At 34.3% G+C, this 15,249-nt stretch overlaps 1 pseudogene; it reads left to right on the top strand.

Annotated features, from left to right (window-relative positions):
* Positions 1-7,711: 7,711 nt before the first annotated feature.
* Positions 7,712-8,726, top strand: LOC100407205 (arginine-fifty homeobox-like; annotated as a pseudogene).
* The last annotated feature ends 6,523 nt before the right edge of the window (positions 8,727-15,249 follow it).

Genomic DNA, 15,249 nt, shown 5'->3' with positions numbered 1-15,249 from the left:
CCTGTTTCCCCTTTGCCTTCTGCCATGATTGAAAACTTCCTGAGGCCCCATCAGCCATGCTTCCTGCAAAGTCTGTGGAACTGTGAGCTAATTAAACCTCTTTTCTTATAAATTACCCAGTTTCAGGGTTTTCATATAGCAGTGCAAGAACAGATCAACAAAGGATTTACTATGAATATTTTTAATTTATAAGAAAAACAAAAGACAGAACAATTTTTCACCAAAAGGAAATACGTATCTTTCCTGAGCATACAACTGCTTTTTTTCTTTAGCTGCAACACCAGAAGAGAGACAAATAGGGAAAGATTTATAAAATATATCTTACTACAGATTTTTGTTCAATCAAATTAAATCAATTTATAATGACTCCATATCTATTTCTACATGCTGACCCAGGTCATGGAGATTCAAGGACAAGTAAATTTTACTTCTACCATTAAGGAGTTTATAAATTGATGTATAACCATTCGAACTGTCATAAGTTGAATAATACTACTTGAGAATCCCGTAAGTGGACAGGACTCACTGCAATCAGAAATATCCGAGTAGGTTTCACATAAAAATTGACAATGATGAGGAACTTAAAGTGTAAAATGATTTCCGTAGTAGAAAATGTCAGACTGTGCATTGGTCAATTGAATTGTAGATAATAGTGTAACTAAGGACATGGAGGTATAATCATGCATCATGTGTCCTGGGACTGGCACATAAAACGTAATTTATATTTCACTGTAGCACAGTGATTAAGTATAGGCACATTGGATCCAGGCAGAGATGAGTACCATTATTAGTTCTTTCATTTACTAAAAATGTAATATAAATCCTGTATCTTAATCACTACATCTGAAAATGAGAAATATAGTACTATCTGACTTACAGGATTTCCTTAAATATACAGTGTTACAATGTATGTAATTAGTTAGCATTACAAAACCCAGAATATAAAATAGAACACTCAGTAACATAAACTATCTCCAGAACTTACAGTGTTTGAGTGAGATTTGGGTAATGAAGCTGAAGAGCAAGTTGCCAAGTTAGAGTGGGGTCAAATGAAGAAATCATAAAAGATCTCAGAATGCTCATCTGTGCACCACTTCTACCAGGCTAATTCAGACCTGGGAAATTATATTTAATATAATCCCATAAATGGTCAAAAAACTGTCTAGAAAATTCAATATCTTAATAGTTTTATACAGACCTTAAGCTTCAAGAAAAAAATCTATTTTTACTTCTGTTCCACTGAATAACTGGCAAGGGCAATTCTATAATAAATTAGCACATTGCAAAAAACGCTTTTTAAAATAAAGCACATTATGTATAGAAAAACTAGAACAACAAATACTCTTTTTTCTTAAAAAGAGTAACAGATCAACTAAAACTTGCAAATCTTGATAGATGTAAAGAATATTTAAGCACTATTTCCTGGAATCACAAAATAAATTACTTGCAGTTAAAGAAATTTAAGAAGTGGAGAATCAGGAAAGAAGCTTCCTATTTGCTAACAGGAGCACATGAGACATGCAAGACACATGATGTCATAGAAAGAGCTCTTGGAATTGAAAAAAAAAAAGAGCACCTTTTCTTATGGGTCATGTGAACTTGAAGGCATCATTTGATCACTCTGGGCCTCGGCTTCTTAAGCAAGATGATGATCTCCTAGCTGCTTTCAAGAGTTAGAATGTGGCACTCTCTGTTCCTTCTCTTTCCAAAGAATCCCTTCTGCCAACCCAATTTTGAAGAATTGCAGAGCTCCACAGTGTCATGCATTCTCCATATGACAAGTCACATTTGCCTTGCTTTGTTTACTCCACCTTCCCCACCCACTGTAATGAGCACACCTCTGTTCTAAGTGAACATGTGGCTGGCTCTCTTTGTTGTGGGAACTGAGCATCATTTTGTCGTGGTTTTTTTGTTTTTTTTTTTTTTTTTTTTTTTTTACCTCCTGTTAGTATAAATATTTCAGTTCTTCTGAAGCACTAGAAGGTACTCAGGCCTGTGGTTGCATGCCAAATGTTAGGTTCTACATTATCATTTAACATAGAGCATACCAAAAAATCCCAAATTTTGATCACTCAGAAACATTTTATAGTAATAGATACATTTTAGATATTCAAGCACAATCCCTGGAAGAGCATTATCCTTTAAAAATGTATCTCATTTTAAAAATATGTCATTTTATTGGTATAACAGGTTTTATGTTGTTTTTGTTGTTGTTTGGTTTATTTTCATTAAAGGGAATTACAAAGGCTTAAAACATGAGCTCAGTAGAGTTTACCCATCGCCTCTGTTTGAAATGTCACTAACTTCAATAACTGATATTAGAAGAAGTTCGGGTTATGTTGGCATAACTGAATGCAAACTAAATATAGCACATATAGAATTTTAAAAATTTGAGGGAAAAAGACTTCAAGAAAATAGAAATTATTCATTTTAAATATTATCTCTGCCCTCTTAGAAAATTCCATATATTAATTTTCCAAGCTTAATATTATATCCGTGTTTATATGTATGCTAAAAATATTGCTTGAAGTGAAATTATGTTTAATATAAATATTTTTGTATAAACTTTATTCCTCAACTAATAACTGATTGTCTTTACTGGAGAATATATGTTTCTTGCTCTCACACAGGATGTAATTTATTATGCTTCTTGCACATTTACATTTTGTGACCCACTTAGGTTAAAACTAATTCTTGTATACATAAGCTTTGCACGGGAAATGAGTAATTTTGATTTCATCTTCGTACAGAGAATTAGTCAGATATTGGCAATGAGATGTAGTATGTCATCAAGATTCATATTGTACAAGACTCTAAAAAGGAAGCTTCTCTAATAGAGGGTCAGACTAAAGAAAGCAAATTCCAGCAATGTCTTTTAATTGTTATACATTCTTTATTGTAAACTATTAATCTATCAACAAATATTTATTGAAATCCAGCTGTTATCTACAGCCCAAATCAGCAGCAAAATGATACAGAGTGTGCGAATGGAGTAGAGAATAAAATTGCCATAACAGTCATCCTAAATGTTCACATAACTTAGTTGACCCTAAAATTCCCTATAATGTGGAAATAACATATTGTATGGTAATTAACATTATGCTGGGTTTTGAAAGCTCCTTATTAGTTGGTGATCTGAGCAGTTTACTAAACTTCATTCTTTAGTTTCTTTATCTGTAGAATGTTGGTAATTACAACACCTACACCCTAGGTTTATAGAAGGATTAAATGGATTAATGACTGTAAGGCCCTTAGCAAATTATAGGATATATAGTAACTCAAAAAATATTTGCTCTTACTTATGGTTTTTGTATGTCTGTTGTAGTTCAGGCTGCTATAATAAAGTTCCACAGACTGAGTCACTTATAAACAACAGAAAGTTTTTTCTCACAGTTCTCAAGGCTGGGAAGTTTGAGATCATGCCAGCATGGTTAGGTTCTGGTGAGGGACTGATTCCAGACGACAGACTTCTCATGGTTTTCTTACATGGCAGAAAAAAGGGCAAATGAGCTCTTTGGGATTTCTCTTATATGGACACTAATCCCATTTATGGAGGCTACACTCTAATTCTCTAATCATCTCTCAAAGGCCCCCCAAATACCACCACACTGGCAGTTACAATGTCAATGTATGAATTTGGGAGAGAAGATACAAACATTCAGTTCATAGCACTGCCCCAGCATTCAGGTTATGGGACGGTACATTGAACATGTTCCATAATGGTGAAGATAAGTTTGCAAGAAAGAAAAGTGGAAAAAAAAATCAAGAAAAAAATGAGCTGTATTTAACAGTGTAAAGACATTGGTCTTGATCTCAAGTAATGTATAGTATATAGGAGAACAATACTTATTAAAATCAATTTAGATACTATCAAATAATATATAAAGGAGCGTACTCTAAACACAAACAAATTATGAGAAAGGGAAAAAAACAGTAAGCTGTAATTGTTAAAAATACATCTTGAAGAAGCTGACCTCAGTTATATGATTTCAAGGCATTAATGCCATTTTTATACTGGCTTCTCTTCATCTTCCACTTCTTCTGAAATAAAAAAATCCAAATAAACTGAAATATATCAGTTTACAGTTTAACCTGGTTAGAGTAGCTAACTATTTTTTGTTGTTATAAAGGTGAATTATTCCACAAAGTAACTTTCTAGAAAAGGAAGTTGAATTCTTTGTGAGTCCATGTAACATAACACCGCCCCAGAATTTTCCATTAAAAAAAAATAATGACATAAAATTGCAGGAAAGAGAAACTCAGACAAATTCTTGGCTACTGTCAGACATGAACCTGCATTTGATATTATTTTATTTTTCAGCAAACGTGTGTAGGCTATTTTCTGCTACTGTAAGCTAAGTGAGACTGCAAATTTGATACTTCATACATTATCTGCCCAGACTTTCATTTTTCTGGAAACTTCCCCTGTCTGAGCACATATACTTGGTTATAGAATAATTTTTGGCAGCCTCATTCCTGCATCATGACTCTGCACTCTGGTTTCAGTTGATGGAGCCAACAATCTAAGGACAGTCATCAATTTCCTTCCTAAGAATTTTCGGTTGGGGCTCAGAGATCATTTCTATCTCAAGGTCGGTCACCTAACCTATAACACATTAATATTTTAGCTATATGTGTCATGTTTTTCACCATGTGAACTCGAGAAGCTGCAAGTCTGTGGAGAGGGAGGTGTGAAGAAGAACAAAATGAAGAACATACAAAATGAAGAACAAATGAGAAACAAAAGCAAAGTCTTTTTCACATTTTTGGTTCCCTGTTTTGTTCAGAGACATCTCATGTTATTAAAATAAAGGAGTTGTTTATTCTTGTTTATGCTACCTTGAATTAGTCTGTCTTGCTTAGAGATATTTTTAAAAAGAATATGGATGATACATGGTTCAATAACACTTGGATTTTTTTTCCTTGTCAATTCCAGCTTTATTACAGATTAAACAATATGTGAAGTCAGGATTCCAATACAATTTTTCTTTTGGCAAAAGCAAAGAATACTGGGAGCAGAAGCCCTCGGATCACCTGGAAGAGAATGAGAGGATACCTGGTGTGGCAGAAACTAAGCCTGACTATCTAAGAAAAGTATGCTGATTTTAAGATTTTATATAGACTCCTTCAACTGGAAGTTGTTATTTTTTTAAATAGAAAATTCTGGGATAGTTATATTGCATAGACCCACAAAGGATTCAACACTATCATTTGAAGTAATTTTTGGAAAAGAAGAAACTACTTCCTTCTCTAGAACTACTTTATCTTACACATAAGGAAAAATGATTTTAACTACTCTGATTTTAAGATTACGAATATGTTGACCAATGCCTAACTTGCCTGGAATGTTCCTATTTTCAACATTCAAAGTACTATGTCCAGGGAAATTCCTGAATCCTGAGCAAACTGGAAAACTTGGTCACCCTACTTCTAAGATATGTCTAAAAACAAATTATAAGATTTTTTTAAGTTATCAGTTAAAATAATATAAATATGATTTCTAGATCATCTCTTAATCTGTTGAATTAATTGAATTTTGAAGCAGTTACCTATTAATAGCACTCTTATTTTTTCAGAAGTCAAGGCTAAGAGTACCTTATCCAAAAGGAGGGAAAAAAACATTTATTTTACTCCCCAGTTGGTGTTTTTTTAAAATTTGATTGTAACATGTTGTTTAATGCAAAGAGCTCTCAGATAGCTTGAATCTCTTTGCTTACAACATTTTACCTGTTAATTATGAGAGCCTTGGTATACGAAGTCCTCTGGTTACACGATACTCTCAATCAGTTGCAGGTGTCAAGAACATGAACATCGCAAAATCTGGGACCTAGTCATGGCTGCACTACCATCATGGGACCTGGAAAAATTGCTTAAACTTTCTTAGACTAACTTTCTTTACTAGTAAAATTGGATAAGCATAATACATATCTCAGAGTGTCTTGGAGAAGATTAAATGCGATTTTGCATATGAAAAAGCATCAAAGTACCTGGACCCTGCTAGGAACGCAGTTAATGTTTGCTATTATGCATTACTTCATTCATTCTGATATATACCCTCACTGTGTGAGATAGGAAGGGTGAGGGTACTATAACCCTGATTTTCAGTTGAGAAAATACAGGATTAGAGAGAGAGAAAATTGAGACATTCCATGTAAACAGTAACAGAGCATCTGTCTACTTGAACTCAAGTTCCTCTGACTTCAGGTCCAGGACTTATTCTACCAATTATATTTTCTTTAGAGTAAAAACAAAAAAAAAAACCTGTATTTTTTGATGTTACATTTCAGGAAAATAGGTGTTTAAGTGTTAAATAATACCTCTGCTAAATGATGCATAAACAATACAACAAAACGTAAAAAAGAAATGCACCTATTGTTTCAGGAGATGCCAAGATTTCCACAAAGATACAAATTCAGTTTTTCACTTTTTAATCTGTTTGGAATTATAAGGTAATAATTATTATCACTTCAATTGCCAGGCATTATCCAAAATGAATAATCATATTGTTATAAAACATTATCTGGTAACCAAAGAATATAATACTAAAGCAAAATAAGTGAAGATAACATTTATTTATTTGTAACAGAGTTCTCACTCTGTCACCCAGGCTGGAGTGCAGTGGCGCTGTCTCCACTCACTTCAAACCTCCACCTCCCAGGCTCAAGCGATCCTCCTGCCTCAGCCTTCTGAATAGCTGGGACTGCAGGCACACACCACGATGCCTGGATAATTTGGCAATTTTTGTAGATATGGCATTTCGCCATGTTGCCCAGGCTGGTCTCGAGCTCCTGGACACAAGCATTGCACCTGTTTAGGCTAGGATTACAAGCAAGAGCCACCATGCCCAGCCAAAACTTATTTTTAAACAAGCTATGATAAAAAGAACATATTTATTGAGTTTAATATAAAACCTTGACTTTAAAATTTGTACAAATAGTGTTTAGAGACAATAACTGTTCTAGAAATTGAGCTTTCATAGTGTGAACACCAAAAAAAATTTGTGTTTCAAAAATCATTACAGAAAAACTCAGAACAAATGATGTAATGAGAATTCATGTGTTTTTGGTTTTGTGATTGCAGTGAGTTTATAGAGAAAAATATGATTTATGAATTCACGAGACCTAATCAATAGAATTTATGCTGCCAATAAAGTTGTTTGCAACATTTTTAATTGAATGCTTTTTATGCCTGCATTGATCCTATGGCACATACAGAACTACTAATATAAATCTTTTTGGAAAAAAGCAAGGCAGATGTATGCTAATACACAGAAGAAAAGCAAATCTTTTTTTCTCGCTATACAGAAATAGTTCACAATCATGTGACACATACAAAGTAGATTATTGCCAGATCTGGCACTTTGGGAGGCTGAGGCTAATGCTTCAGCCAAGGAGTATGAGACCAATCTGAGCAACATAACGAATACCCATCTCTACAAAAAATACAAAAATTAGCTGGGCATGTTGGCATGTGCCTGCAGTCCCAGCTACTTGGGAAGCTGAGGTGGGAGGATCACCTGAGAACAGGAAAGGTTGAGGCTGTGATGAGCTGTGATTGAACCACTGCACTCAAGCCTGGGTGACAGAGTGAGACCCTGCCTCAAAAAAAATAAATAAATAAAATAGAAGGAAACTGCATTTTCAGAGAGAGACATACCAAGCAGGACTGAAAACCATTAGTCTAAGGGGATTCAGGACAGATTTCAGAAACCATGATGAACAGAATGGCCCCAGAGAATCCCCAGACAGGCTCTTCCATCAACGGGAATGATTTCAGCATGAAGGTGATATCACCACAGGATCCCGCTAGATATCATCATGAAGGTGATACCACCGCAGCATCCAGAAATAGAAAAAATGAGGATGATATTCTCTGGGAGTCCCAGTTTCATTCTGTCATCCAAGCATGAGTGCAGTGGCTCGGTCTCGGCTCACTGCAGCCTCAATGTCTCAGGCTCAAGTGATCCTCCCACCTCAGCCTCCCATGTAACTGGGACTACAGCAACATGGAGAAGACATCAAGAATGTACTTCATTCACCTGTGAACAGTATGAAGAGCAAGAAGCTCTGTTTAGTGAGACCATGTTCCCAGACAGAAACTCTCGGGAGAAACTAGCTTTGAAACTTGACCTACTGGAGTCAACAATAAAGGTTTGGTTCGGAAACCAGCGATTCAAACAGAAAAAGCAGCAGCAGCAATCAGCAATGCAATCAAACCAGATCCTTCTATCCAAGAAGGATGTGCCTACCTTCCTGAGAACATCTATCATTTCTTATGCTTTTTCTCCTGTGGTTTCAGATTTCTACAGCTCCCTTCCACCTCAGCCCTTAGACCCTTCCAATTGGACTTGGAACTCTACCTTCACTGAGAGTCCCACAAGTGATTTCCAAATGCAAGATACTCAGTGGGAGAAGCTGGTAGCCTCAGTTCCTGCTTTGTACTCTGATGCCTATGATATAACCCAAGTCATAGAACTATACAATCTTCCTGATGAGAATGAGGTATCCAGGTCTTTTTTCCACTTTCTGTATTAGTATCTCTCACCCACAAAGCACCAGGTAGGAGGACAGGGTTCCTCTCTTAGCATCTTTGCTGGTCCAGCTGTAGGCCTATCTCCTGTACAAACCTGGCCCAGTATGACAAGCCAAGGCTTTAAAGCCTACAGTCTAACAGACAGACTATAATTATATAAAACCTCCAATATGGTAGCCTTTGGATTTCTCTGATCAGAGTACTAATAAATATGGACCATTTAGAAAAGAGGCCTTTAAATTTTTTTTTATATTAAAAAACAAAAGAAAGATAAATGGCTGGGCATGATGGTTCATGCCTGCAATCCCAACACTTTGGGAGGCTGAGGTGAACGGATCACCTGAGGTCAGGAGTTTGAGACCAGCTGGCAACATGGTGAAACCCTGTATAAAAAAAAAAAAATTTTTTTTAATTTAAAAAATTTTTAAAAATAAATAAAATAAAAAGTAGATTACCTGAGGAAATTAGTCATAATTCTTTATAAGTACTGTGCTAGGAAAAATTCTCACTTTACCTTGAATAAAATGTATTTATTGATTAATTTATGGTTAATTTTATGTTTCAATGTGACTTAGTCATGGGGTACCCTGCTTTCTGGCCAACCATTATTTTAGGGCATATCTGTGAGGGTGTTTTCAGAAAACATTAGCAGTTGAATCAATAGAATAGGTAAAGCAGACTGCCCTCCCCAATATGGGTAGGCCTCGTCCAGTCTGTGAAGACCTAAATAGAACAAAAAGGCAGAGGAAGGGAGAATAGTATCTCCCTGCTTGACTCTCTGAGCTGGAACATCAGCCTTCTCCCACCCTTGAACTGGAACTTATATCACCAGTGCTCCTAGTTCTCAGGCCTTTGAGCTTGAACTAGAACTTACACAATCAGTTCTCCTGGTTCTCATGCCTTCAATCTTGGCCCAAAACTACACTTCCTTCTTTCATTGTTGTAGATGATGAAACTTCTTAGCTTTTATAGTCACCATATGAACCAATTCCTTATATTAAATCTCTTCCTCTCTTTCTCTCTCTCAGTGTGTCCTTCTGTACTTCTCTCTCTCCAAATACACACACACACACACACACACACACACACACACACATATATGCATTTATGTATTTGGAGAGACAAAGGCACAGAAAGAAATATGTGTGTATATACACACACATACGTATGTGTATATGTATCTTCAATTGATTCTATTTCTCTGGAATATTCTGACTAATAAAATATGCCATTATCATCATAAATTAATTTTTTCTCTTTTCCTGATCATCATCTGCCTCTTCACAAAGTTTAGTGTGTTTATTTGCAACAAGAAAGCATGTAAGTTCTTCATTATGGTACAAGAAAATGACACTATATTCCTAGTTTATTTTCTTATTTTGTGAAAGCTGTATTGGGTTAAATGATTTTTCTTTTATTTAATAAATGTTGGCTTGTATATTATATAATTATATAATATACTAATTATTATATAATATATACAATTATATAATATGCAACTATATATAATATAATAATACAATACATTTATATTATATACATAGTGAACAGTGCTATAGATATAGTAAATAGTGCTATAATAGGCATTGATGAGAAGGGCCTGATCCCTGTCTTTATGGCATGACAGTTTAGCCTAAGAAGATCATATACAATATTTGAAAAATACTCATAGACTCATTAATTAAGGATCTAAATGGTTTTCTTTGCCATGGACTTCCAGTACTTTATCCATATTATGTTAATATGTCATTTTGTTTCTCTTTAACCTTTGTCAATTTGATAGGTAGAAAATTGTACCAGATTGGTGTTTAATTTGACTTGTTTCTTTAATATCAAGGTTAATTTTACATGTTTATTATTCATTTAGGGCTGCAATTTTTGTTATTGATGTTTTAATGAGCTATTATTGATTAATAACATGTTTATATGTAAATTGTTCATATTTTCTCTTTAAGATTACAAAAATACATTCCTAATTTTGCCTGTGATTTTGAATTTTATTTATGGTGCTTGGAAACAGGCAGTTTGAATTTTTTAATATTAAATCAATAAATAGTAGCTAACAATAATGAAGTGCTAAGTGTTCCCAAACACTGTAATAGTACTTCACATATTTTATCTTGTTTAATTTCAACACAGCTTTACTAAATGATACCTATTATTATCTTTGTTTTATACATGAGAAAGTAAAAATGTTTTAAAGAAGGTTATTTAACTTCAAGGAATTTATTCAACTAGGATAATCAACTTAACCTGTAATGTTATTCCTTCAGTCTCTGTCTTGAGTGCCATGTTTAGAAAACAAATGTACTTGCTTCAACATTGTTATGTATTGCTGTGAGTGTATGTGTGTGTGTGTTCTTACTTTTTCATCTACAGTGCATGAAATAATTTAATAACTTAAAGTATAAAATTTCTGCAATCAATTTTGATCCACGGTGGAAGGTGGTAATACAACAGGGAGCTAAATCTGTTTATAGACCCTGACCCAATCCTGAGTTGACACCTGAAGCATTCATGGTCAGGAGAAATTCATAGAGGCCCTAAGAAAAGCAACTGGAAAGAACTGATCAAAGATCTCAGCTTCCCCACTCCTGAAGAGATAGAGTTTATAATGTGTCACCTGATAGGCTAACTGTCTGATAGAACAAAAATCCAGTTTCTACAAATATTAACTTGATATCTAGAATACAGTATAAATTATTTTAACTATTCTATTGAAGCAGCAATTACAAACATCACAGTGATTACAAATTTTGAAATTACCTAATAAAGATTTCATAGCTATATTTTACATTTAAAGACAGTAAGAAAAAATATAGCCTTAATAAATGAACAGATGGTGAATCTCAACAGTGAAATAGAAATGCAAAAACAAAATCACAGTGGAATTTCCAGAATGGAAAATACAATATCTGAAGTTAAAAATCCACTAGATGGGCTTAATAGCAAATAAAAGTGGCAGAAGCAGGCACAACTGGACTTAAAGTTAGGTTAGTACAAATTATCCAAGACAAAGAGCTGAGAAAGAAAAATGTTTTAAAATGGGGTTTCAGTGACCTGTGGAACGATATCAAAATATATAAAATATGTGTAATTAGTACCAGATGGAAATATTTTTTAAATGGTACAGAAAAAGTAACGAAAGAAATAGTAAAATAAATTTTCTAAAATCTGGGGAAAAAAATCAACTTACAGATACAAGAAGCTCAGTGAGCCTTAAGGATGATGAACACAAAGAAGACCATAATGATACTCAATATAATCAAATTGCCTACACACAAAAACAGAAAAATATTAAAAGCAGCCTGGGATAACACATTGCTTAGAGAGGAACAAACATTCAAATGACTGAATATTTCTCATGAGAAGCCAAAAACAACTCAAGAAAATGGCACAGTATTCTTTTAAATTCTAATGGACACAGGGAGGGGAGCATCACACACTGGAGTCTGTTGAGGGGGACTGTGGGAGGGACAGCGGGGGGTAGACAGGTTGGGGAGGGATAACATGGAGAGAAGTGCCAGACATAGGTGATGGGGGGATGGAGGCAGCAAACCGCATTGCCATGTAAGTACCTATACAACAATCCTGCATGTTCTGAACATGTACCCCAGAACCTAAAGTGCAATAAAATATATATTTTTTAAAAATTCTAAAAGAAAGAATTGTCAAATCAGAATTCTTTTTCAGAAAAAAATCCTTCAAAAATGAGGTGAAATAGACATTCTCAAATGAAAAGAAAATAGGACAATTTTGCTTGCAGTAATGGTCTAAAAAAAACTAAAAGGAGTTACGTAGAAAGAAGGGAACTGAAATGTGAAGAAAATTCAGAACATCATAAATGAAGTAATAGTAACAGAAACATTAAAAAAAACTTAGTAAATAAAATAAACTACTCATATCCTCTTAAGTTCTTTAAAATGTTTGACAGTTGAAAATTAAGATTATAATAAGTTTGATCATATTTTCAATGTATAAAGATGTAAAATACAGGGCAACTACAACATGAAGAGAGATGGTAAGGGAACCTACATGATGATAATGTTTCTAAATCCCATTTGAAGTGGTAAAGCATTAATTTAACTCTGTAGAATTAAGTCTGCATATTATAATCCCTAGAGCATCCATTAAAGGAAATATAATTAGATTAATAACAGATATGAAATGGAAAATGGAAAATGTTCAAATAATCCAGTAGAAGCTGGGAAAGAAGAAACAGGAAGAAAAAAGAGATGGACAAATAGAAAACAGGTAACATAATAACAACTCTAAATCCAAATGCATGAATAATTACAATCAATGTAATTAGTCCAAAGACAACAATTAAAAGGCAAAGTTACCATATTGGAAGACAATATATGGCCTAAATATATGGTATACACAAAAACTTACTTCAAATGTGATGATAAAGGTATGATGAAGAGATTCTAAAGTGGCCCCAGAATCCGCACCTCCTTATATTGATGTCCATGCATAATCCTCTTCCCTTGTGTTTGAATGTGACTTATTTCTGCCCAATAGAATACAACAAAAGTGGCCGAATGTGTATTACTATGTTATATAAGTCTGGAACTCCGTTCCTGGGAGGAAACTGTCTCTCCCTTGATAGCTTTAAGAAAAAGAAAAGGAAAAGTTGCTATGTTATAGCCTGACTTGAGAGGACCATATGGCAAAGAAGCTGAGGATGAACTCCTGCTAACAATCAGCAAGGAATTGAAGCCCTCAGTCTGACAACTTACAGACCCACAAACACCTTGTGAGCAAGGAAGCAGATTCTTCAGTTGATGCTGTAGCTCAGAGAATTACTTTGATTACAGCCTTTCAGAGGACCCTATTATACCTTGCCTGGACTCCTGAACCAAATAAACCGAGATTTTTTAAATTGTGTTTTAATACCTACAACTCTTACATGTCCCGACCCGTGGGACGAGCAACAGAGACCCTAGGGAGGGAGTGGGGATTAAAAGAGAGAGACAGGAGACGCGGAGAATAGAGACAAGTCAAGGATCTGATCAAGTCTCGTTTATTAGCTACAAGGAGGTTGCTTATAAACAAGTAAGGGCGGGAAGTTCTGAGGGCTGAGGTCAGAGAGTAACCATGGAGACGAGGCTGCAGGCTAGCCTCCTAACTTGGAGGAATGTGAAACTTAAACAATAAGGGAAGTCCACAAGATGGAGGTTTAGGTAAGAGGAACAAAAGCTTAAGCAACATAGTTACAAGATGGCTACTGCTCCCCACACTTACAGAAATTAAATTTATAATTTGACAACTTGTTTAAAAAATATATACAATTTGGAGGAGATTAACAGGCAGAGCACAGAGAATGGTTTTGTGGAAATGCTCTGAAGGATACTACAATGATGGATAAAAGTCATTATACATTTGACCAGATGCATAGAATGCACAATTCTGCAAAGTGAACCCTAATGTAACCTATGAACTTTGAGTGATTATGATGTGTCGGTGTAGGCTGATGAATTGTAACACATGTACCACTCTGGTAGGAGAAGTTAATAAAGGGAGAAGCTACATGTGTGAAGGAATAGGGAGTATATGATAAATATCTATACCTTTGTCTCAATTTTCTGTGAATCTAAAGCTGCTCTAAAGATAATCTTAAAAAGAAAATCTCCAGGCCTAGATGGTTTCAATGAATTCTACTGTTTGAAAACAATAAGAATTATGATTGATTATACACATTCTACATAATTGCTTCCAGAATATAGAAGGAACACTTTCCGACTCATTTTGTAAAACACGGATACTAAAACCAAACAAAGAGAGTACAAAAAAGGAAAGAATAAATAAAACTGCAGAGGAATACCACTCAAGAATATGAATGCAAAGATACTTAAATTATTGGCAAATCAAATTCAGCAATATGTGCCTAGAATTACAAACCATGAAAATGTGGACTGTGTTCCAGGACTACAAGTCCAGTTAAATATTTAAAAATCAGTGTGATCCATACTGTGGCTAATGAAAAAAAATTATATGATTATATATTAGGCTGATGCAAAAGTTTTCATGGTTTTTGCCATGACTTGGCATTTGCATTGCAATAGCAAAAACTGATTATTTTTGCACCAATCTATAAACGAATGCAGAAAAAGCATTTGACAAAATCCAGAACCTATTTGTGATTAAAACTTCCAGAAAACTTCAAATAGAGAGAAGCATTGTGAGCTTAATAAAGACACATACAAAAACCTACAGGAAATATCATATTGAATAGTGAAAAAATGATAGGACTAATTAGGAACAAGACAATGATATCTGCTGTTACCACTTCTATTCAATATATATAATGGCAATCTGAAAATATGGCAATATAACTAAAATTTCTGGCCAGTAAAATAAGACAAATACATAAATAAAAGCATACAAATCACAGAGGAAGAAATAAAATTGTTTCTAACTGCAAATTGCATGACTGTCCATTAGAAAACCCAAGGAATCTTAAATAAATAATCATTTTTTTAAAATAAAATGTTTTCTATGACTAATAAGTAATTTTGACAAAGTCAGGCAATGTAAGATCAGTTCAGAAAATTCAATAATATTTTATTATATAAATAAAGTATTACTGGAAAGTAAAAATAACAGTACCACTTACACTGGTTCAAAAAATGGAACACTAATATAAATATATAACAAAACATGCAGAGGATCCGTATGCTAAAAACCACAAAATTTTAACAAAAGCAATAAAAA

The sequence above is a fragment of the Callithrix jacchus genome, chromosome 6 (genome assembly GCF_049354715.1).
Source record: "Callithrix jacchus isolate 240 chromosome 6, calJac240_pri, whole genome shotgun sequence".
Classification (NCBI taxonomy): Eukaryota; Metazoa; Chordata; class Mammalia; order Primates; family Cebidae; genus Callithrix; species Callithrix jacchus.
Note: the sequence above shows the minus strand (reverse complement) of the source record. Positions and strands in the feature narration are given on the sequence as shown.